Source organism: Monodelphis domestica, chromosome 4 (genome assembly GCF_027887165.1).
Source record: "Monodelphis domestica isolate mMonDom1 chromosome 4, mMonDom1.pri, whole genome shotgun sequence".
Lineage (NCBI taxonomy): Eukaryota > Metazoa > Chordata > Mammalia > Didelphimorphia > Didelphidae > Monodelphis > Monodelphis domestica.
Genome location: NC_077230.1, coordinates 323,704,105 through 323,730,416, shown reverse-complemented (window position 1 = coordinate 323,730,416; position 26,312 = coordinate 323,704,105). Strand labels below are relative to the sequence as shown.

The following is a 26,312-nucleotide window of genomic DNA, read 5'->3' as shown; positions in this document are numbered from 1 at the left end:
AAGCTTCCATTTATACTGCTTAGATGTATATATAAAGATTGTACAAATTCCATTTATACTGCTTAGATGTATATATAAAGATTGTACAAAAGATTTTTCTTACACAAAGCCAGTAGTGTTATCACTAGTTGAAAGTAAGAAGGTGAGATTCTAGCTGGAACTTGCAAACAGATAAGGAAGTCAGGAGATGGGGGTGAAGAGGGAGAGAATTCCAGGAATGGGGGCCAGCCCATGGACAGATGTTGTGCTTTTTTTTGGGGGGGGGGAACAGCACAGAGGCCATTGTCAGTGGCTCATAGAATACATGGAGAAGTAAGGTGTAAGAAAACTGGAAAACTTAGGGAGAAGGTTGTAAAGGGCATTTTATATTTGATACTAGAGGTTCTAGGGAGCCACTGGAGTTTATTGCATGGAGGGATGACATGTTCAGATGGTTTTAGGAATATCATTTTGGCAACTAATTGGAGGATGGATTGGATTGGGGACAGCCTTGTGGCAGGGAGTCCAATCAGTAGATTACTAAAACAGTCCAGGCATGATGTGCTTGTACCAAAATGGCAGCAATGTCAAAGAAGAGAAGAGAAAATATATGAAAGATGTTGCAAAAATAAAATCAATAGGCTTTGGCAACTGATTGGATTTTGGAGATAAGAAAGTGTGAAGAATTAAGAGCGACACCTAAATTTCTTTGTGGGGTGAATGGGAGAACAGTGAAATTAGAAGGAAGGGCAATTTGGGAAAGAAATGAGTTCAGTCGGATGAACTCCACTAAAACACATTTCAAATTCTTCATTCCTTAGTAGATGGTTTCACAAACTCCTTTAGGATCCTCTCAAAATCATTCAATGCTCAACAATTCATTTGGTAATGAATTTCCCCTCATTTGACTAAAATGATATTTAGATACAGTTATCTTACACAAAATGCTTGCAAATTTTAAAGCACTCTAGAAATGTGATTTATGTCAGTTGTTTGGGCCTATACTCAAAGCCTTTCTAGATGGTGGGAACTTGGGGAATTCACTTAACCAGGGGCTTAAATCAGAGGAGGATTTCTAAGGTCCTCAAAGGTTAAAAATGCTTATTCCTATATTCTCAAGAAACTAGCTTGTGCTCTGCTATCATACATAGCTTTTAAGAACACATTACTTGTGTCCCCAGTGCTTAGCACAATTACTGGCACAGAGTAGGTTCTTGATAAATGTTTATAGATAGACTTCAGTGTAGAAACTTTGCCTGGAACATAGTAGGTACTTAATAAATATTTATTGATTTGTTACATTTCTTAGCAAAATATGAAAATCCACAAGGTTTTAAAAAACCAAGATAAAAAATGTTAAATAATAAAGTTACTATAAAGTGACATAATTTGGAAATATAAAGAGTTTTACTCAGTAGTATTTCTAAAAACACTGACAATAATGAATATTTAGAAGAGAGAAATATACCACAACAACTGAGCAAATTGATCAAGATGATAAAAGACAGGAATGGTCAGTGTTGGAGGGGTTGTAGGAAGACAAACATATTAATGCACAGATTTTAGAGCTGTGTCCAACCACTTTGGAAAGCAATTAGTAATTTTATAAAAAGACTAAAAAAATTTATCTCTTTTGACCCAGAGATTCTAATGCCCCAAGAAGGTCAATGAAACACACCAAAACACTCTATTTATAGAAGTACTTAAAAAAAATCTTTATCCTTCTACCTTAAGATCAATAGAGTGTTCCATGAAAGAAGAGCAATTAAGGATAGAAAATAGAGGTTAATTGACTTGCCCACAGTCACACAGCTAGGAAGTCACTGAGGCCAGATTTGAACCCTACCACTACTTTTTTATAGGAGCAAAGAACTTGGAAACAAAATATATGCCCATCAATAGAACGACTAAACAAGTTGTGGCATAGGAATAGAATGGAATATTACATTCTGTAATAAAAGATAAATATGGCAAATATTTATCATGGGTAGATTTATTGATACTAATGTAATGAAACTGAATCAGGAAAATAATATACACAATGACTACAGCTGTGTAAATAGAAATAACAATAAAATAACTAAAAATAAATGCTATGAAATTTTAATGACCAACACTGGCCTCAAAGAAGCTAAGAGGGTACCTTCCTTCTTAGTAGAGGAGAATTATGGATATGGAATATTACAGAAAAACAATACTTTTTAATATGTTGTTATATTTTTGTTAATTTTGTTATGTTAATTTTGTTAAACCTTTTCAGCTTTTTCCCCTTTTTTTTTCTCTTATAAGGAATAACTCTCAAGAGTGGGTAAAGGGAGGGATACATTGGAGAATGTAGGTGACCCAAAAAACAATTTAATTAAATATTGAATAAAATGTTAAATTTTAATAAATTAATGAAAAACAAATTAATTTAAAAAATAAACACCCACCTTGAGGACAAACCTAGAGAGACTGGGATGACACTGAAAACAGAGATGATGGGTGAACATGCCCTTTCCAATCCTGGTTGAGTACTCTGTCCCTAAAATTGCCCAATATTAAATAGGGGTGAGATTAGACATAAGGGCTCACCTCACTATGGATCCTTCTTTTTAAAAATTAATTAAATTAGAATATTTTTACATAGTTACATGATTCATGTTTTTTCCCTCTCCTCCTCTCTCCTCCCTCCTGGAGCTGATAAGCAATTTTACTGGGGTTTACGTGCATCATTGTTCAAAACCTATTTCAGTATGGATCTTTCTAAAGAAAGAGTCAAAGCATCCACAAAGTCGAATGTGTCTCAGACTCACCAGACTACCTAAGATAAGGCATGAACACAGGAAACAAGAGCAACAGTAAGTGGGCCAGCACACTTCTGTCCCATTTAGAACAGGGAAAAAAATGTGCAGCAGTATGGGATCTGATATCCTCCTGTGTTACCAAATATTTGTTTGGGAAGTACCAATCTAGTCCACTCCCTGCTTCCAGGCACTCAAACTGTCCCAGAAAGACAGCTTTCTCCCATTTTATTAAAATTTTCTAAATTAGGAAACACTATCTTCTCCCTTGATAATATGTCCCAGTGCATCACATCCCTAGTGTGTAACCTAAATTCTTTTTAATGCAACTAAAACTTATCTTCTCTTGTGCTTTTCTCAGTGGAACATGAGCTGTTCTCTATAATTCAAAACAATAATCCATCATATACCTGAACATTATCACTGCTCCCCCTCTCTTTTCTTCATTAAATAAATTCAATTTATTTAGTCTATCTTCATTTGCTATTTTCTTGGTAAACTATTTTTGGTGTTTAATTTTATTAAAGAAAATGCCTAGCTCAGCCCAGCCATGTCCTCACCTCCAGGAGTAGGATACTCCTGGGTTTCTATACTTTCTCTAGCATGTCCTACAGGCTCCCTCACCTGGAAATTCACTTTTACTCTTAGGCTTTTACGTTGCAAATATACTTTGTCCTGGAGGATTCTTCCTAGAATCTCCATTTTAAGGAAACTACTGAGGCCCATCATGTCTTCATTCCTCTTATGGCTTTATCAACCATATTTCAGTATTGGTAACTTTCTTTCTGTCCCTTCCCATCACCTTCTTTTTATGGGTTTTCTTCCTGCACTAAACTGTAAGCTCCTTGAGGGCCAGGCTTCTGTTTCCTATTTGTATTCTCAGAACATAGCACAGTGCCTGGCACATAGCATTAAGTGGTTCATAAATGCCTGTTGACTTGATTGTTCTAGACTGTTCATTGAGATTTGCAAGTATAAAGGGAAATTGTGAACAAACCTTAAAGCTAAACTGCTTTCTAAAAAAAAAAAAGAAAATTTGATTACAATTACTTTACGGTTTTCCATATTCTAGCATTGCATGCAGCATAATGAGAACCTCTGAAGCAAAATCTCAAGTATTTAACTATATGATAGGGATGGCTTAGGATGGGAGAGAAGAGGTGCAATCCTTGAAGGAGGCCACAGTAAATCATGTTGCTATGGAGAAACTAGGATTCATATTTGAGGGCAAAAAGAAAGGAAAGTGTGTGCCTGATATGTTCTATACCTATCCTTGTTGGATTACTAGTAATAGAGCATTGTGGCCTCTGGTTTCTACCATAGCAACTTTTCAAGGTTCATTAGTGTAAAATGGAGATTTGAAACCCAGACTTCAATTCCCAGAAATCCTTGGTAGTTCCCAGAATTCCCTATATCACCCTGAGTCCTCACCTGAGTGCGAGAATACAATTTGTATTTAAACTGACTCTCTACCTACTTGGCCTCTCTCTCCCTGCTTCCACTTCTAAGCACATGCGTCTCTCAAGATGTAGAGTAAGTGGCTGTGAATGGGCTTTTCAGCCCTCCTAGACCGTGCTTTCTTATTTTGTATTTTCTTTATTTCTTAATCTTTAATAAACCTCATAAAAATATAATACTTTTGGCAAAAAAACTAATTTTAACTGTTACATTAGGGACAGCTAGGTGTCTAAGTGGATTGAGAGCCAGGCTTAGAGACAAGAGGTTCTGGGTTCAAATGTGATCTTAGACATGTCTTAACTGTGTGACTCTGGGAAACCCCAAACTTCTAGCCCTTACCAAAATTGATAGAAGGCAAGGGGAAGGAAGGGAGGGAAAGAGGGAAGAAGGGAAGGGAAGGAGAGATGGAGGGGAAAGAATAAAGGAGGGAAGGAGAGATGGAAGGAAGGAAAAGAAGGAAGGAGGGAAGGAAAGAAGGAAGGAGGGAAGGAAAGCAGGGAAGGAGGCTTCGAAGAAGGAAGGAGGGAAGGAAAGAGGGAATTAAGGAAGAAAGGAAGGAAGGAGGGAGGGAAGGGAAGGAAAGGAGAGATGAAAGGGAAAGAATGAAGGAGGGAAGGAAAGGAGAGATGGAAGGGAAAGAATGAAGGAGGGAAGGAGACTTCGAAAAAGGGAGGGAAGGAGAGAAGGAAGGAAAAGAAGGAAGGAGGGAAGGAAAGAAAGAAGGAGGGAAGGGAAAGAAGGAAGGAGGAGGGAGATCCCATTAGCTCTGGCAATCACAAGGCATGGGTCCTCTGCTTCTGAAACTTCTCTCACTGGAGGACAGAGGTGAGCTTCTCACATAACCTCCACTTAAGGAGAGCTCTCCCATTGGACATGCTTCTGAATTTCTGTTTCCTTCAGTGTTGCCTCATTAGACTGTTAACTGAGATCAAAAACGGTCTTTTTTTTTTTTTGTGTGTGTGTATTTCTGCCTCAAGCACTTCTCCCTATACCTTAATAAATAGCTTCTTGACTGATGGCTTAGCTGAGAAGCTGATGAAGGGAAAGAGGGCTCTCGCCAGAGATAAGTGAGGCGCCGGTTCACGCAGAGTAGGGAGATGGCGGATGGCAGATGCCAGAGTACTAAGCGAGGCTGCCCCGCTAGCCAGACTCTGGAATATTTTTTTTGTTCAGCGTCCTTTTGACAGTACAGAAAAGTCTTTGAATCTTCACCCCATTCCTGTCCCCCCTTCTCCCCCCAAAAAAGAGTTTCCAAGGGATGAAACAATTGCAAAGACTGATTTGGTCTATGAAGAATGATCCATGTGCCCGTAGTAAGATGTAAACTCAAGTCAAACAGGTAGGGTGGCCAGGTGGTATAATGGATAGAGAGACCTGGGTTTGGGATTTAAAGACTCCTCTCCATGAGTTCCAATCAAACTTCAGACGCTCACTAGCTGTGTGATCCTGGGCTTCCCCCTGTTGGCCTCAGTGTCCTTTATCTGTACGATGAGAAGGAGGAGGTGGCCAACGCCTCCAGTATCTTCGCCATGAAAAGTCCCAAGAGGGGGTGGCTGACTCAGACATGCCAGAACCAAATTAGCAGCAACATTCTCAGATCACAGCCGGGCGGCACTGTCTGCCTTTCCCTTTGGGGAAGGGGTGGGGGTGGGGAGGTGACGCCCCTGCGGCGGGGCGGAGCTCCTCTTCGATGCGGTTACAAGCTCCATCTCTTCCAGTGCTCAGAATACTGAAGTCAATCAAAGGCTGCCCTGGGAGAGCTGGGCTACAGTAGAGACGGTGAGGGTGTGCGGTGCAGACAGGATGAGGGAGACCACATGGCAGGCTTTTACTGGGCTGCCTCCGGGAAACAGCTCCTAGCAAAGGAGAAACTGGTCCCTGCTCCCAAGTCTTTTTTTGTTGTTGTTGTTTTTACCCCTATCTTCTGTCTTAGAATCGGTATTACTTCCAAGGCAAAAGAGGGGTTAAGTGACTTGTCTAGAGTCACAGAGCTAGGAAGTGTCAGAGGCCAAATTTGAACCCAGAACCTCCCATCTCCGAGCCTGGTGTTCTATCCACAGAGTCACCTATCTGCCCCTTGCCATGCGTTTCTTAAGCACTTACTATGTATTAGGCACTGTGAAGCGTCAAGTGCTATCATTGATCCAAATGCCCTATATGAGAAAGCGTGTGAAAAGGGGGTTCTGATTATCAGAAGCATAGATTTAGAGCTGGGGGGGTTAGAGATCATTCAATCTATAGCCCCCATTTTACAGATGAGGTAACTGAGGCACAGAGAAGTACAGAGAAATACAGCTAAAAACCACATAGATAATGAAGAGGCAGGGTGGGCATTCAAACCCAAGATCTACAATCTCCAAATCTTGCATTCTTTCCACTGGGAGGTCTCTTCTGGGCACAGGAAACCTTACCCCACAAACTGCCTCCATCAGCCCCTGCTTGCTTACTTTGTGTTCAGGAGCTCAATAATGCTCTGGGCAGCTCCTAGGGTTTGGGGAGGTCAGCCAGGAGGCCAAGAAGACAAGAGCAAGAGGGACTCCAGAGCAGCTCTCTCTTTCCTGGCCTTGACCCATATCTCTGTACCTGCTTGTATGAGGAGCCTTCTCCAACAACCCTCAAGCTCATAGGGAGAGATGTTAAAGTTTCTGCCCTTCAGTTTGGACTGTTAGCCATGAGTGGGGTATCAGTTTTGCAACCTTCTAGTCACAGTAGAGTCTACCTTTCACTTTCCCTCACCCCAGATAGCCAGTCCAGGGACAAATCTTGTCAAGTCTACACAGCTCAGTCCCATTGGTTTTTTCTACTTAAAAGGTCTTGCTTTAATTCAAGCCCTCATTACCATCCATGACTAGCACAATGACCTCCTAAGAGGTTCCTCTGCCTCAAGCCTCTTCCCTTCCCTCTTTCAAACATTAAAAAATTCCTCTTTAATTTATGAAAAAGAACACTATCTACATCCAAAGGAAGAACTGTGGGAGCAGAAACAGAAGAAAAAAACTGCTTGATCACATGGGTCAATGGGGATATATGACTGGGGATGTAGACTCTAAATGATCACCCTAGTGCAAACATCAACAATATGGATATAGGTTTTGATCAAGGACACGTAAAACCCAATGGAATTGCACGTCAGCTACAAGAGGGGGTAGGGGGAGGGGAGGGAAAGAACATGACTCTTATAACCAAAGAAAAATATTCTAAATTGACTAATTAAAATTTTTTTTAATTCCCATTTAATTTTATATCAAAATTGTCCCCATTTCTCAGTCACCAAAGGGATTTTCTTATTCATTCATTCATTCATTACCAATCCAAAGGGATTCTTATTTATTTTTAGGTTCATTTACTTTTTATTTTTACCAATCCAAAGTGATTTTCTTTAAGTATAGGCCAGACCATCCCACTTCTCTCCTCCAGAAGCAACTTTCCATCTTTATTATTTCATCTCTATCACAGCCTTCTTTATCACACCAGCGTGGGAATACACAAAGCCAGAAAGCAGCCCATGTGAAAAAGGCCAATAGCTTCTAGCAGACCACAAGCCTCTGAGGATGAGCTAGCTGTGGGCAGTCTAAGCAATAGGTGGTACAGTGGACAAAAAGCTGGACTTGGGGTCCAGAATTGAATTCAAATATGGCCTCAGACATTTAATAGAAGAGGTTGAAGTTACATAAGAAAGTCTTCAAATATTTGAATTTATTGGATAAAAAAAATAGATTTATTTTATGTGACCCTAGAAAGTAAATGTAAAGAATGACAGTAGACTTTGGGTCAATAAAAGTAAAAACTTCCTAATAATTAGTTATTCACAAATGGAATAGGAAATAAATTTCCATTCAGTGGAAATCTTTAAAGAGTGATTGGATAATCCCTTATTGGAGATGTTTAAATTTTTAGGAGAAATGAAAAACCTTTGGCAAAGGATTAGGTACTAAGGAACTTCTTTAAGAAAAATTGTTCCAATTATTCTCATCTTGTGGATGAATAAATAATACCTCAATAGCTGAACTGAAAAAAGAATACTAGTAATATAAATGTAAATTTTTTTTGCAAAGGAAAATCCTCTTATTTCTCCCTTTTCTTCCCACATATCATTTTTAATATTCCCTAAAATGTCCCTAACCTGGGGAATCTTATTCATTTCTTCTATTTCTTTTTCTTATCTTTTTTTAACTCCTTACCTTTCATCTTAGACTCAATATTGTGTATTGGTTCCTAGGCAGTAGAGTGGTAAGGGATAGGCAAAGGAGATTAAATTAAGTAACTTGCCCAGGGTCATATAGCTAGAAAGTGCCTGAGGTCATATTTGAACCTAGGATCTCCTGTCTCCTTTATTTAATTTCTAAGCATTTTGGAGACTGAAAGAACAGAAGCTAAATCTATGCTAGAATCTAACTCACCTATCTCACAATTTAATAGACCAAGGTAAATGCCATCTTGGGTACCCTGCAAATGTTTTATGGGAGGGAAAGAGAGAGGGGGGGAAGGGGAGAGGAGGAGAGGGGGAGGTAGGAGAGAGGAGAGGAGAAGAAGGGTAAAGAAAGGAAGGAAGGAAGAAAAAGAAAGAAAGACTGTGTTGACTGTGTGAATAAACTCTGGAAGAACTACTATTATCATTACTCATAATATAATGCATTGACTCAAATAGGAATTTCCTGATGGTCATGTCTAGGTGGGCTAAGGTACAAATTTTACATTTTATGGTTCCCTGGAGTAGTTACACCCTAGTTTTAGGTCCACTTCCCCCCCATCTTTAACTCTTCTGGTTCTTGTTTCATATCTCTTCCTCAGAGTTGTTGAGGGTCTAATGTCTAAGAGAAACTTGTGGGGCAGCAGTAGTAAGTAGGACCCAACCACTTCCTTATTTTCTGACCTATTTTCTGTGGAATGGTTATGGGAACCTGGCCTAACCTATTTTGGGCCCCAAATGTGGAAAGTACTTTGCAAAAGTTGAGGAAATGGAGCCAGATTTTGTAAGTGTGTAGAAATTCCCAGGGAAAGGACACTAATGGGTACCGAAGACATCAACCCTGTCTAGTAACATCAAAAGAGATGTAAATAAAAATCCAAGATGCTAGATTTTGTAAAATGGGACTAATGAACTTCATAGAGCAATTGTAAGGCATAACTGATAAATCCTCAGTGCTTTGCAAATTTTACAGTGACCTGTAAATGAACTTTTATTAGCTATTACTCTTAGTGCTCAAGAACATGGCGCACTGGTTCTGTTGGTTCTTTCAGGAGCTACCACTCTTCCCCACCTGGTAATTAATTTCCTGCATATTTTCTACATCTGAAGTCTAAATTTAGAAGCCATCTAAAGAATGAACAATCCCTTTATTTGTAAAAGTCAATATAATTTTGCGTTTAATTTGTTCTTTATTTGATATCATCAACAGGATCAAATACATTGAATTAAAAAAAAATAAAGCCCTACTTTCATCCTAGGATCAATATTGTATATTGGTTTTAAGGCAGAAGAGTGGTAAAGGCTAGGTAATTGGGGTTAAATGACTTGCCCAAGGTCACACAGCTAGGAAGTGTCTGAGGTCACATTTGAACCTAGGACCTCCCATCTCTAGGTCTGGCTTTCCATCCACTGAGCCACCCAGCTGCCCTTACTACAATGCTTTTCAAAGCAAATTCAACAGATCTAGAGCTTAGCTTTTGGAATCTGTAATATAAAATAGGTAATAGTCACAATCAAACATTATACAAGAACAATTCAATAAATATTCATTTAGTACTTTTTGTGGATGGAGTATGTGCTAGGTGTTAAGAGCAATTCTAAGATTTAGAAAATATATCACCAGGGGCAGCTAGGTCCTAGGTTCAAATGTGACCTAGCTCTGTGACCCTGGATAAATCATTTAACCTCCATTGCCTAGTCCTTATCAATCTTCTGCCTTGGAATCAATATATAGTATTGATTCCAAGACAGAAGGTAAGGGGTCAAAAAAAAAAAAAGAAAAAAAGAAAAGATATCATCTTAGACTTCATTGAGCTTACAGTCTTTTATAGGGAAATAATAATATTAATTAATTAATAATATTATGGGGAAATCTATGCAAAAACTATAATACCTAATTGCATATGAGATGCACAGGAATTCCCTCCTCCTAACTCAAAGCCCACGAGAAGATTCTGAACAAAGGGGTGATCTGACCATGTGAACTGACATGAGGATGAGTGAGCCCCCCAGCTATGAAGAACAGAGACAGGGCTAAGGAAAGCGCCTAGGTGGGAAGAAATGCTAGAAAGTGATTACAGCAGTTATTACAAGTAGACTGGCAATGACAACCTGGCCTGGGGTATTTTCTTTTTTAAAGCATGTCTTTCTTTTTAAGGTGAGAATAGAGAGGTGGGGACAGAATGGAGAAGACTCGCTGACTAATTTCACATGAGAGCTGTGGGAGAAGGAAGAATAAAAGATTGTGAGTATGGCCAACAAGCTAAAAAAAGCGAGATCATCGACAGAAAAGGTGAAGAGCAAATGTTGAAGTCAAGATTATATACTAGGAAATTGAAAGAAACTCTAACAAAGTAATAAACTTAAGAAATACTTACATTCAATATTGCATCTTTAATATAAATAAATAAATATATACTCAAGTAAATGATCCTGGGCTGGTAAGGAATTAAAAGAATAAGCTTAAGAAAGTTATATTAAATATAAATGTATACTGAAGCTCCTGGACTGGTAAGGAACAGAAAGAATAAGCTTAAGAAATATTTATATTTAATATTATATATTTAGTATAAATATTTCTTTAGCTATCCCCCCCTCTCTCTCCCTTCCCTTCCTTTCCCTCTCTTTCTCTCTTCCCCTCCCCCCTTCTCTTTCTTTCTCTATACTGAAGCTCCTGGATTGATAAAAAAAATGGAAAGAAAGGCTACCACATCATTCTCGGGGGTTTTCGTAAATCTTTGGGGGGGGGAAGGAACAACACAGGAAAAGAAAAAAAGGAGTTTGAAGATACTCTAGTGACTAAGAAAGATAACTTGACAATGCACTGAGAGATGGGGAAATTTGGGGCAGGACTTTCCAAAATATGTAGTAAGTCCTGTCATTAACAGTGAAATCTCACCAAACATTGTTTAAAGGAGGGAGAGATGTCCAACAATGCAAACTTGCTTCCCATCTGTACTCTCCTTAGACTTATTTTGCATGTCCTATGTAACATAGCTTCCTCCACTAGGAAAATCATCCTATGCTCATCCTTTTCATCATCAAGAGATTTTGTTGTTTTCTTCTGCCAAGATGTTCCAGCATTTGCAATGTGGACCAACAGAAATATTTAGATGGTAGAAGAAACAGGATTCAAGACATACCAAACTTAAAGACAGCAATGATGTCATTTGAACCTCAAATATGTCAGAGGAATGACAAGTAGGTAAATCATATGTAAATTTTATGCAAGTATAATTGTGTCCCTCCTCATTTAAGGCCCTTGGAAACAGATCATAGGAAAGCCCTATCAGAGACAGTGAATTGGGAGATCAAGTAATAGCTCTGAGTACAAAGCATTGTAATTTTCCACTCTTCTCTCCAGCATGCAAACAGAAGAGAGGGAAAGGCAAGTTCTCAGTGAGATTGCAGATCACATGCATAATTCATTTGTCTACTGAATTCAGTGTCTTTATGCTGTTCACACAGAAAGGTTTCTCTCTTTTTCCCTTTAGCTTAGCCAGGCAAGAACAGGAAGAAAATAATGAGATAAACTCTGTAACTTGTGCTGATCTAAAAGAAGAATCAATGCTACCACCACAAAAATGTGGCTTCGTTAGTTCCTCAATTGAACATTTCAGTGCTTCCTTCTGGGAGAAAAAAACAGCTTAAGTTTTTTAAGAACCATGTCTTTCTTAACTAGTCCCGGTGACTTCATAGCAGTGCTGCTCAAATATTTAGCAAAATAATTTTAATGCAAAAAGGTTGCAGGGGGCAGCTGGGTAGCTCAGTGGATTGAGAGCCAGGACTAGAGGCGGGAGGTCCTAGGTCCAAATATGACCTCAGACACTGCCTAGCTGTGTGACCCTGGGCAAGTCACTTGACCCCCATTGCCTAGCCCTTACCACTCTTCTGCCTTGGAGCCAATACACAGTATTGATTCCAAGATGGAAGGTAAGGGTTTAAAAAAAAATCTCTTTGGGGTAAAAACCTAGTAGTGGCATAGCTGTATCAAAGGGCAGACAGTCTTTTAGCGCCCTTTGGGCATAGTTCCAAGATAGGAGGTCAGGGTTTAAAAAAAAAAAAAACATTTGCAGTAATCCTATCCTATATTTCATTTGTTTTTCTTATTCATATTTGAAGCACACCCTTATCCTCTTTTTTTTTTAAACCTGTACCTTCTGTTTTAGAATCAATACTAAGTATTGGTTCAAAGGCAAATGATGGTAAGGGCTAGGCAATGGGGGGTGAAGTGACTTACCCAGGGTCAAACAGCTGGGAAGTGTCTCAGGCCAGATTTCAACTTAGGATCTTCCATCTCTAATCACTGAGCTACCTAGCTGTCCCATTCCTTTTCCTTTGAAAATTTTCAAGATGCCTACACTTTTCCAATAATGGTGGCAATAATTCCAATTGCATTGATAGCTATAAGTATTAAATTGCTTTTCCCTCCTCATAACTACTCTGTCTCCAAATCTACAACTAAAACAATTCTAAATGTGGATCACTAAAGTATCTTTTTCATTGAGGATGAGCTCTCTCCATAGGCTAGTATGTTAACATATCAATTTAGATCTATTAACTCTGAGTACTCAACAAATAACTGAGATTCCAGAGATGATGATGATGATGATAAGGAATAAATATTATATCTGAATCAAATTTGCATATGATCATACTTATCATTCTCCAGGCAAGAAGGAGGTTAAAATTATATGAACTTCTGTTCTCATTTGACATCTCTTGATTTTTTTTTTCCATTTAGACCCATCTAGTCATCCTCAGCTTGGAGAGCAGCAGCCATTATTCTAGGGTTTCTTGAGGAAAACAATAATCCTTAATATAGGCTCAACTCAATCAGCATTATGTCTCTGATTACATTTTTGCCCAAAGAGGGTATCCTGTAACTTGATTAATATAGGATTCACCCGGACCAAAGAATTAAATAAGTGGGCAAATGTACTAGATTTTGTACAGAGATGGAGAAGTGGTGTTTGGAATGGAATCTAGGGTCCAGTTCAGAGATTTAGACATATATGCTGAACAAGTCATTTATCTTTTTTTTTTTTTAAGATTGTATCTTTCATATCACTTAGGTCAGTAGTATAGGGGCTATTCGTGAGTCTAAAACCCCTACAAATCAGCACAGATGCTCAGATCTGCTCTGTTTCAGACCTGGGTCAGTTGGCCTCTCCTTACAAAGACTGCTCCTCCCTTTCCCTTGGTTCCCTCTGATGTTAAGGGATGTTTAAGGGAAAGAGACAAAGTCTTTCTTGGCTTACTACACCTCCTATACCCAGGGACTCACTAGTCTTAGTGCAGAGACCCAATAGGTACAAGTAACTGAAGCTCAGGACTCTTAATCCCCCAGAACACTGAGTCTCAGCCTTCCCAGTTGTTGAGGTTATAAGTCAGTGCCACCAACCAGTTCCCAACAAGGGGGAGGCTGAGGATGTAGGCAAATGCTACCAAATTCAGCATGCTTCACTTTCCCAAACCTCAGTTTCCTTATTTATGCAATGAGGATAATAATCATTTTACTACTTATTTCACAGGACTATTGTGAGGAAAAATGTTTCCTAAACTTTAAAATGCCACAATAAGAACACAAATTCTTTTTATGCAAAGATGACGCCATGGACTCCTCATCGATGGGTATTCACTTTGAATTGTTTTTGTAGAAGTGATGAATTTGTACCATACGAGTTGGCAAGGGGTGGAGAAGGAACTATGACAGACTGACCTGTTGCATAACCAGCTTTAGATAGCAAAATATCAACAGTCATGGGATTGGACAAATTGGGACACTGGGGCTCCTCTAGTCCAACCATCTCCTTTAATTGAAGCCCAGAGAAATGATAATTGGCCCAAGGTAACAGAAGGAATATATTTGAATCCAAGATCTGCCATCTCTAGGCCTGGCTCTCAGTCCACTGAGCCACCTAGTTGCCTCTAGCACATAATTAATTAATTATTGATTAATTTCTTTTTTGTTTTTAAACCCTTACCTTCCATCTTGGAATCAATACAGTGTATTGGCTCCAAGGCAGAAGAGTGATAAGGGCTAGGCAATGGGAGTCAAGCAACTTGCCCAGGGTCACAAAGCTAAGAAGTGTCTGAGGCCAGATTTGAACCTAGGACCTTCCTTCTCTAGTCCTGACTCTCAATCTCAATTTTAAGAAGAGATCCATTGACTTTTCCCAGATTGCTAAAGCAATTCACAGCACACAAAAAACGTGAAGAAATCATGGCATACATGATATCTGTGGGTTGATTTAAGGCTGACAGGACCAGGAAAAGCCAGCCATGGTGGCAACAGATAGGCACATAAGTTGGGTTGGACCCTGACGTGCCAGTTGAAAGTAATCAAATAAGGAGCAGATCATGGCAAGATTGGGAAGACCCTCTCCTAGGCACTTCTTTCAGGCTTTTGTCCTTTTGGTATTAGTTGCCTCTCCTGCTGTCTTTTACAAATCTCAGTCTTTTTGAGACTTTCTCAAGTCTTTAAGAACTTTTATTAAGGCTTATCTTTTCACATCATTGGGTGATCCAAATTAAGAAAGGCTTTACACATTATCTAACTTGAAGTATGACACTAACTCTCAAGAGTTCAGTTATTTCTTTGCAGATGATCCTGAAATACATAAATTGGGTCCTAAATCCCCCTGCTGAATTCTAATCTCTCATCACCTTCAACTAGATGCCTCTCAAACTCAACATGTCCAAAATGGAACTCATTATCTTTCTCCCAAATTTCTTACATCTTCTGAACTCCCCTCTCCCTGCTGAAGGGGACTCCAACCTCCTAGTTATAGAGAGTGCCAAACCTCAATATCATTTTTTGCTCTTCATTCATGCTCACTCTATATCCACTCTATTGCCGAATCTTGCCATTTCTACCTTCAGAATATCTCATGTATATCTCCTTTTCTCCACTCTCATGGCCAGCACCCCAACTGCAGACCCTCATGCCCTCACACTGGGGCTATCCAGTAGCCTCCTGGTTAGTTTGCTGAAGTCTCTGCTCCATCTCTCAGCTTCCAAAACGCACATCTTCTGTCATTTCTCCTACTGAAAGAACTCTTGGGGCTAGCTATTGCCCCTAGGACCAGACAGAAGATCATTTGTTTGGCATTTAAAACCCTTCACAACTTGGCTGCTCTCTCCCTTTGAAATCTTCTTAAATGTTACTCCCCTCCATATATTCTTTAATTGATTGACATTGGTCTTCTTATTGTTCCCAGATATATACCCTCCATCACTTAAAATGATACCCTTTCACTGACTATCCACCATGTCTAGAACATTCTCTATTTTCATCTAGGCTTTTCATGTTGTCTCACCTATTAGAGTAAGAGTTCCTTGAGGGTAAGAAACTTTTTTTTAAACTTTCTTTTTATCCCAAGAATTTAGTTTTGTGCCTGGCAAATAGTAAACACTTAAATTATTGTATTATTTTTATTATTTAATTATATATTAAATTACTTATATATTAATTAAATTAAATTATATTATCATATAGAAGCATCTGAAATCAAATGAGATAAATGCAGGGTACAGGTACATTAGAAAGAAGGAGCTTCAAAGTGGTTGACATAAGGTTAAATATCAAAGGAATCTTGTCCTGTAGACTAAAAATAAGAGTTGAAGAGGGTATATGGAGGAAGACCAATGACTAGAAACCTCCAAGTGGGCAGGAGACTAGAGAGTATATAATAGTCTAGAAGAGCCCAGAAAGCAAAATTAGATGGGATTGGGTATATTTCTAAAATAGGTTTAAGGACATGGGTATTTAGCTGATCAGGGAGATTAATTTTTGATACATTAATAGACATGGGAGCAGGAAACCATAAGCTCTAAGGTCCCATTCTAGCTCCTTATTTGCATGATTCTATAAGTTACTGGCATTATTGACTTTCACTGCTCCTTTACATGCTAACAAACTTCATATTTATTAACATTTTCCTATGAAATGTAACAAAGCACATTATGTTTTCCTGAATCTATCATTTGTTAATATTTATTAGGGCCAATACTTTTCCAGACATTCTCCTACCTTTGATAATATTCAGACTAGTTCTTGGAGATTTGCACACACACAAAAAAAAGTCTGATAGTCACATTCTAGAATGTTCTCAGATTTTCTTCAGATTCTCTTTTTGTCCTGGATTCTATGTTTTTACTTTATGGCTAGTTCTATTTAAATTTGTCTCCCCAGTCTTCACAACAGGCTAATTGGTCTAATGAAAATCAACTTAAAAATCAATATGTGTGCTTATGTGTATTTCCCCCTATGATCTCACCAGGGGAAAAGTCATTTTGGAGAAACATGTTTCTCCAACTGATGAAAATGAACTTGAATGTTAATAAATGGATCTATTTCTAACCTTAATGACATGTCATGTTTATCATTTTTTGTCAAATTTGTGAGTACTTAATATTGTTTGAGGATAATGATTTCATGAAGCCTCTAAACTATAAAACTATGAAATCTATGGCTTTTAGTCTGAGACAATTATTCAATGGCACTTTCAAAGAGGTATCCTTTGTAGCTTAGAGCTTCTTCCCCTAATTTAAACTGACTTTTCATGTGAATATTCTACGGAATGACTTAAAACTCATGGAAAAAGCAGTGCATTTAAGAAACACACATTGCTTTTACTTCTAAAGGAGATTTAGTGGGGGAAAAAAGATGCTTCTGGCTACATTTACATATCAAATGCATCCATTAAGTTTGGGGTTGAACCAAAGAGCTAAAATGGCCATAATCACAGTCAGTAATATGATTCAAAATGTCTACATGTGAAAAAGTTCATTTCTTAGAAAAAGTCAGAATGCTAGAAGTTAAAATTAAACCATCCTGTTAGTCCAAAATGTACTACAATCTTAATCAATATGCACTTATCTTTAAAATATCTTAGCATAAAAAAATTTAGCATCAATAAAACCGGGTCAATAGCCTCCTCTAAATAACAGACATACACTGGGATAATACAAGTCAGTTAGAAAGAAAACAAGATTTTAAAAAATTCATTTTAGTCTTATTCTAGACAATTCAAGCGGTGCCTTCCCACCCAAGCCCCAAACCCATTTACACCAACAATGACACCCATTCTGGAACATTACACATTTACCACAGATTTCCTGTGCAGTTAAACTGCTCTAATGCTTGCCCAGAGCACTGCTCCTACCAATGGCAGGTGCCATCTTTATTCTCTTGCTACTACACTGGCCCACCCACCCCAAGCAAATAACCCTTAAGAAGAGTGAATTGATTCATTGGCATCAGCATTACAGACATTGAGGGAAGAAAGAATGACTTAAATGAAAAATTACCTCGTATAAAAAATTGCTGTCGACAGTAGTGCTCGAGTTTGATTAAACCCTTTCTTGCTGATCTGGAGAACTACTGTGCCTGTCAACCCTTGGTATGTGGTCTAAAGATAGGAAGTGAGAATGTGACAAATCATCAGCCAGGAAAGAAATAGATTTTGTCTTTATAAGGAAATTTTAGTTACTTTTTTCACATTACCCTCCCCATCACAATCACCTGACAGGGCAGGTCACACTGAAATGTAGAAGTCCCTTACCACTTCCTCTTCATAAGCATTTTTCTCTCTCCTTCCCTCTCTTTCTTTTTTTAAGCTTGCTTTTAGAAGGTGGGTAGATACTTGTGCTTTTTTGGATGAGAAAGCCAACTTTTACCATGCTACTCTGGAATTCTTGTTCTAACCACAGCTCTGGTGGCATTGGCTGCAAGCGCTTACAACAAAGACAAACGAAATCATTCAATTTTGAATAAAACCACCAAACTGAGCACTTGAAGTTAGCTGACAGGGATGTCTTTGGGTGTGTTTCAACCTTAATATCTATCTCCTCCTTCCCACCTCAAGAGCAATCTACTAACTCTGGGATTGTGACTTAAGCAGCAAGGTCTCTTTAAGAGGATATCATAAGGGGAAGTTAGTTACTGTTGTAAACAAGCTTTTACCCAAGCCAGAGGCATTATTTACTCATTTCTTTTATTTATAGTGATACCATTGCCCTCACCTCTGAGGAGCTCATTTAACCCAAACAAGACTTAAATTATTTAGAAGTTTCCTATAAAGATTAGCATTAGATAACCAAAGCAGCTATGCTGCTAAATTGGTAGCTACATTCCTTCACACAGATCAGAAACCAACAAAAGAAAAAATTTTTTGGTAAAATTACAGTTAGGGAAAAACAATTATTTGTCACCTATAAAGCCTTAGGAGCCTCTCTCCAGAGGCAGCAAAATATTCGATTGCTAGATCTATTTGTGTATGCAATGATCACCTGCAATGTATGACATTTCATATGAATGAAGCTCAAATCCTATGAGTTTGTAATTATGTAAAATAAAACAAATTTAGATTCACTTTTGATTCATTGCAATGAAGACCAAAGCAAAGAAATGGTTGGTTCACCGATTGAAGTCATGCCAGAAGGAATTTAACACAAGGGCGACTTTTTTCCTTCTTGTCCACTTGTGAAGGGTTGCATTTCAGGGTTAACTTTTCTTCAGTATCTATGTATTCCCAGAAGTACCTTACATTGAGCAGGCATTTCAGAAGGCAAACACATTCTTTAAACTACCAGGGAACCAGAGCTTTACCCAGTAGAGAAATGCTGTTGAATTTCACAGAATTAGAGAAATTATGGGTCGAAAGGAAACTCAGAAAGCCATCTAAGCAAACCTGAATGCATTACCCACTATAACATACCTGGCAAGTAATTATCCAGGCTGTGCCCAAAGAACTCAAAAAGGGAGAACCCACCAGATGGTTCTCCAGGAAACCTGTTCCACTTTTAAAGAGCTCCATTTGTTAGGGAGGTTCTTCTCAAAATTTACTTTTCTTTTTATCCTCTGCTCCTGCATCTGCCCTTTGGGGCCAAATAGAACAAGGATAAACCCTCTCCATATGACAGTCCTTTAAATACTTGAGAAGAGTTATCATGTTGCTCCCATGCCTTCTCTTTTCCAGGGTAAACATTCCCAGTTTTTCCAACCAATCCTCATATGACATGGACTCAAGGCCCTTCACTATTCTGGTTCTTTGGATACTCTCCACCTTATCAATGTCCTCCTTAAACCATGGTGCCCAGAACTTAATACAATACACCAGATGAGGTCTGTTGAGGACAGAGTACAATGGGACTATTGCCTCCCTATTCCTGGAAGCTTTGCTTCTCTTAATTCAACTTGAGATCATGTTGGCCTTTTTAGCTGCTCACTCATGCCAAGCTTGTAGTCCACTAACACCATAAACTCTTTTTCAGGCAGCTAGGAAACAAATTTGATTTAGCATTGGAGTCAAAGTCAAAAAAATATGAGTTCAAATCTTGCCTGAGACACTTGTGTGGCCCTGGGCAATTCACTTTACCTTTATGACCTTCAACTTCCTCATCTGTAAAGTAGAGACAATAAAATTTATTTTGAGTATTAAATGTGATTTTTCTAAAGTGCTTTGAAAATCCTAAAGTTCTATATAAATGCTACTGTCAATTATCCATATTTCTCTTATACTTGGGAAGTTGATTTTCTTTGTACCCAAGTGTAAGATTTTTTAGTGAGTGAATCTTATTAGATTCAGTCCAATGACCTAGCAGGGATTCTTAACCTGTACTTCTTATTAATTTCTAAAATGTATTAATCAATTTAAAAAAGCCCTTACCTTCTGTCTTAGAATCAATGCTATGTGGGTTCCAAGGCAGAAGAGCAGTAAAGGCTAGGCAATGGGGGCTAAGTGACTTGCCTAGGGTCACACTACTAAGAAGTGTCTGAGGAAAATTTAACTCTAGGACCTCCCACCTCTAGGCTAAGTGAGCCATCTAGTTCCCTCCTCCCACTTATTTTTAAATATTTTGATACCTATATTTCGATATAATTGGCCATCTTTGTAATCCTATTTTTTTTTTATTATTTTATGCTTTTAAAAACATTATTGTGAAAAAAAGGTCCTAGGCTATACCAGACCAAAGGCCATGACACAAAAAAGATTAAGAATCCTGCTGAGTTTGTTAAGATTCTTTTGCATCATGACTCTATCAGTATTTGAGCTATCCATCTCAGCTCTGGGTCATCTGCAAATATGATGAGCATGCCTTCTATACCTTATCGAGTCATTGGTAAACATGTTAAACAACACACAGCTGAGACCAAATCCCTGGGGTAGTCTATGGAGAATGCCTGCCATGTTGACATTAAACCATTACCAACAAACTTTGTAAAGCCAGCCAGCCAGCTACTCCACTTTTCTTCATTCTCTTCATGAGAATATGTTACTTCACCAAAAGCGTGGCTAAAGATGTAGGAAGACTATATCCATAGCATTCCACTAATTTATTAATTCAGTAATTTTGACAAAAACAGAATTGAGGTCAGTCTGGCATGAGCTTTTCTTGATGAAGTCATTGTAGCTCTGTAATTATCACTGGCCTATAGTTGGCAGATTCTACTCTCTTCTTTTTTTTTCAAACCAGGATAACCTCCAGTTTTCTTGTACTTCTCCTATTTTTCTATGATCTTCCAAATATCACTGACAGAGTCTCTGTAATCATATATGACAATTCTTCAGAATCCAACAATGCAGTTCATCTAGGTTAACTTGAATTGATCAAGGGCAGCTTAGTGTTCCCTTACACTCTCCTTGCTTATCTCGAGTATCAACTCCCTGATTAGTCATTTGTTGACAAATTGTTGAATTTGTTCAACTGAATTCATGTGTCACACCTACACCACTAAATAAATACATGATAGTAGAAGATTTATTTGGGGTATTCAAAAATGATTGGATTAAGTTTTTTTTTGCAAGTTATTTTAAAAGAAATTCAGAGCCTAAATACCAAGTTAAAAATAGCATTTCCATATAGAAAATAGAATAGAAAAAGAAGACTGTACATATGAAGCTTGTAGATTAATATTTAGTATATGCCATAAATTATTAACTAGGAAATGAGCAGTAATGTACTAAATGGTGGCCTACTGACCTAGAGAGTCAGTATTTGGGGCTTATTGTGGTTCTGAACACATACTCCTAAATATCCTTAGTCTGTACTCTTATGGATTCAATAATGAACTAGGGTCTACCACAGTTTCTAAGAAGGAGAAAGAAGTAATATTTCCTACTTCTTGGGTATAAAAATAGCTTTCTGCATCTACTTGTGGCTGTATATTTAAGATTTGGGTAACCTACAAGGAAAACTACATGCAGAAACACAGACAGAAAATAGGAACGGATAAAGATCTCAATAGTCAGTCAATAAAAATGTAAGTGCCTACTATGTGCCAGGAACTATGCTAAACTCTGGGAACACAAAGAAAGGTAAAAGTATAATCTGAGCTCTCAGAGTCTAATGGGGGAAATTAGTAACTATGTATAAACTATATGCACAAATACACTAAACTACATTAGAAGAAAGTCACTAATATTGGCGGATATCTGGGAAGACTTCTCATAGAAAATAGCTAGGTCTTAAAGGAAGCCAGGAATCAGAAATGAGGAGGGAGAGTATCCGGTATTACCCTCAGAAACTTGCTAGTGTTCCCCACTAGCAAAACTTTGGAACCCACTGTACCTCCTCGATGTCTGCTTCCTCTGTTCTTGTTGCAAGACAGAATGGTCACTGGAAAAAGTCATGAATTGCTGAAGACTTAACTCATAAATTCAAGCTAATTTCAAAGAAACTGACATATATTTAACTTCTCAACTTTGATTATTCCCCCTTTTGCATTTACTCCTTATAGAACTAAATGTCTATAAAATGTCCCTTTCCAGCTCTAAATCTGTGAGCCAGTGATATCCTCAGTGCTATTCAGCAATACTTTAATTTAGTCTTAGCATGCTACAGTGGACAGAGAGATGGCATTACAGTCGGGGACTAACTGTGGCAAACCACAACCTCTTGGCCCCTAGGCAACTCTTTTAAGACTACAAGTTGTAGAAAGGGTGTCAACTTGCATTATATATAGGAAATTTCTCCATCTGGGGGTTTCCTACATCTCTCAAATTACAGATCCAGATCTTATCCCCATTCCGAAGAATAGTAGAGGTTTCCTGAAGAGACAATGACAGGAGTATGGGTCTTGTCCCAACACTCCTCCCATTGCCTCTCATGTGGATTGTTTCCAACACAATCACACCTACCCTTGTTCCCAACATGTCCACTCCGTTCTTTGGTCAGTGCCTTACAAATTCCTAATCTTCCCTTCCCCATGGCTTGCACACCCTTGGTACCAGAGAAGTCAGAATCTAGCCTCACTTGAGCTCCCATCACAGCAACAATGGAAATTTCCCCCATACCAAACATTTACTACCAACCCCCTTCCTTTTCATTTTGTGTGAGGCAAAGTGAATTGCATTGCTTAAGCAGTAAGTCTTATTACCTTTACTACTTCAAACCCATCCTGCTTCTGAACTTCCATTGAGGTACCTCCATCCTTCATCACTTACCTTCAACTCCTCACTTTCCCTCAGCCCACATATCCAAAATCTAGTCATTTTCTACCTTGTATATACCTTCTCTCCACTCATACAGCCAACCCTCTACTGTAGGTCTTCATCACATCATCATATCTCACTGTCCTGTTACCATGGCTTCCCAACTCTCATCTCTTTCTACTACAGTCCAACCTCCCAACACATGCCAAAATGATTTTCTTTAAGCATAGGAGTGGCGGGGCTATCTCACATTCTCAAGCCCCTATACAACAAACTCCCAATAATTCCCTTACTGATTCAAGGACCAAATATAAGCTTCTCTGACTGTCATTTAAAGCCCTTCACCATCTGGCCCTAAATTACCTTTCTGGATTTATTATTCATCACTTCCTTTCTGGTACTTTTATAGTCTAGCCAAACTAGCCTTCTGGCTGTTCCTCACCTCCATGTAAAAAATATTATTCTAAATGTGAATAGGAAATTAAGATATTATATCAAAAATTAAACAGAATCACATAAAGAAAGAAATAGATTCAAATTGAAAACATTCTGCTACTGGGGGAATAGTGTATACAATAATACAATAAAAATGTATAGTGATAATCTGTGGAAATTTGGCTACTCTCAGCAATGCAATGATCTGGGACAACCCTGAAAGTCTTCTGTCAAGGAATGTTATCCACTTCCAGAGAAAGAACTGTTGGAATCTCATATCAGTGTATTTATGGTTTTATTTTGGGGTTTGTGTTACATATGAATTTGCTCTTACAATGACCCATATGGAAGTGTAGTTTGCATGACAATAAATTTTTTTTTTAAAAGAACTTTCTTCTGAATTTAAATCAGAGATAATTAGCTTTTGGATTGTTGTTTTGCTGTCATGTATACAATGAATATCTACTGTCACTATTAAATTCCATTATTTGGTTATCTTTCAATTAAAAAGTATCTATAAAAAAGAAATTCTCCTCCTTGGCTAGCAACATTAGTCAATCTGAATAATTAATTATTAACAAACAATTATTACTTGCAAGTCTGCTCCATTCCCTGGAATATATGAAATTATTTTTTAATGAAACATTTTTTAGTTTTACCTTTATTTTATTTAAATAACAAATTTACACATAAGTTTTCCAAATTTATATGATTCATGTTATCTCCTTCCATTCTTCCCTCCTCTCAGAGTTGACAAGCAATTCAGTCTGGGGTGTACATGTATTATCACTCAAAAAAATTTCCATATTATTCATTTTTGTGAGTAACCTTAGAAAACCAAAACCCCAAATCATATACCCAAATAAACAAGTGAGAAATCATGTTTTTATCTGAAAAATGAAACATTATAAACATTGCTCTCACTGAAAATAATTAATAGTCATTTAGTAAAAACAAAAATATTTTTGTTATTAATAATAAAATATTTCACCTTCAGCTCCTTTCTGTATGTATGTGCCATGATGTATATGTTAATACAAGAGTACATTTATATAATTTATAAATCAATATACATATTTTGGGGGTACATGCTCAGAATTGTTTTACTGGTTGGGATGACCAAAAAAGATTAGATACCATTCCTCTAGAACTCTCCACAGAGTCTATTCCAAACATTCTAATTCTCTTAAACTTCCTAGTTCCAATTTCTTTTCCCAAGACAGCAACGGCAAACCTTTTAGAGACCATATGCTGTGTTCCCCCTTGCCCCCCCCACCAGAGACCATGTGCTATTCTGTGCCCTCCCCAGACTGAGTGACACACACACACACACACACACACACACACACACACACACACACAGTACCTTATCCCACACAGGGAAGGAAGAAAGTGCTACCATTGGGCTATTGGGCAGAGGGGTGGGTGAAGTGAGGAATGTCCTCAGTGGGGGTGGAACAGGGAAGGGGAATGATCTGAGCATTCTGCTCCCCTCCAGTTCTGCTGCCTGTGAGTCACCTACCTTACCACTGTGCACTTCCATTGGACTGCACAGTAGAGAGGGGGAAGGGAGCAGCTCTGCCCGAGTCCCTTTGCCTTTCTAGTAATAAACTCTGGTGGGGGACGATGGTGTGCACGCCCATAGAGTATGCTCTACATGCCCTCTTTGGCATGTGTGCTATAGGTTCATCATCTTGGCCCTATGGCAAAGACTGAAAATATTCCAGTCTATCAGGTTTAAGTTTTCTTGCCTACATATTCTTTTCTGCCCTCAAAATGTCCATTCTCTTATCTGGCTTTCCAGTCTGAGAAGAACTGGTGTATCCATCTTTGTTTGCAAGGCTTAACTCTGGAAACTTTGGATAAACGGCACTCTGACTCAATTATATACCTATCCATTTCCTCAGGTACTTTATTCTTTTGATGATTTCCCTGCTCTCCAAGGTTTTCTCTTCCTACCTTTCCCTCTTCCAGTGGCTCCTTTCCTATGTATATCCCCCAATCTCCTATTAACTTAAATTTTTTAAAGAAAGAATTCTACTAAGCATTATGACTCCTTTTTACCTATCACTCAATTTCCTTTTAAGGACACATTCTGCTTTTTAAATGAATAATTTGTATGTCCAACCTATACTTATCACCCACAAAGTTGTCAAGTAACTGCTTTGGAATCCTGTTTCCGTGTTCAAATCGAAACTTTTTGAAAGCCACTGTTGATTTCATGAACTTTAAATCACTCAGCCAAGTGTCAGAAATTTAGTGGCACTTTTTGGTCTCAGACATCCTCTCTATTCTTGCTTTCTTTTTCCCCCTGAGTCCAAGACAGGTAGATAGCACAGTGGATAGAGCTCCAAGCCTGGAATCTGGAAGATTCATCTTCCCGAGTTTAAATCTCATCTATTAACTAGCTGTGTGACCTCAAGTAAGTAATTTAACCCTGTTTTGCCTCAAGTTTCCTCATCTACATAATGAGCCAGAGAAAGAAATGTATCTTAGACAAGAAAAAAGTCTAAATGGGCTTAGAAGGAATAGGACACGACTAGAAACAACTAAACTGAAAAGATTTTGCCTACCTGCTTCCTTGGTTCACTTCCATCACTCACTTTTTCATGAGCATTTGTCAATATCTGAGTTCTATTTCCCTCTCCTACAATTAAACACTTTTTAATATTATGTGTATTTAATTGAATTTAGGCTAAGGTTTTTGGCTAATGACTACAGGAATACATATATATATAAATAAGTATGTGAATCAAATTATAAAATTTCTTTTAAAATTCATAATCATATAGAACCCAATTAAGGCTATAGTATAAAGAGTGCTGGACCTTAAGAGAAGAAGACTTAAGTTCAAATACAACTTCTATTACTTAATAGTTACTAGAGTCTGGACAATTCCTTTAACCTTTATCTGCCTCAGTGTCTTCATCTGTAAAATCAGGCTGATAAAAACTGAAATTATTTATAGATATCTGAAGACTTTTTTCTTAACTTTGATCCTCTGACTGACTCATACTTCCTGTTCTT

At 38.1% G+C, this 26,312-nt stretch overlaps 1 protein-coding gene across 4 annotated transcripts in view; it reads right to left on the bottom strand.

Moving 5' to 3' along the window:
* The window catches only part of LCP1 (lymphocyte cytosolic protein 1), a 103,914-nt gene that overhangs the window by 42,823 nt on the left and 34,779 nt on the right, over window positions 1-26,312 (bottom strand). For 2 of the 4 annotated variants that reach the window (XM_056794873.1, XM_007495438.3), the window contains exon 2: window positions 17,725-17,825. The exons of the other annotated variants lie outside the window; for them this stretch is intronic. The gene's annotated coding sequence lies outside the window, so the exon portion shown is untranslated. The remainder of the gene's footprint in view (window positions 1-17,724; window positions 17,826-26,312) is intronic. 4 annotated transcript variants of the gene reach the window in all.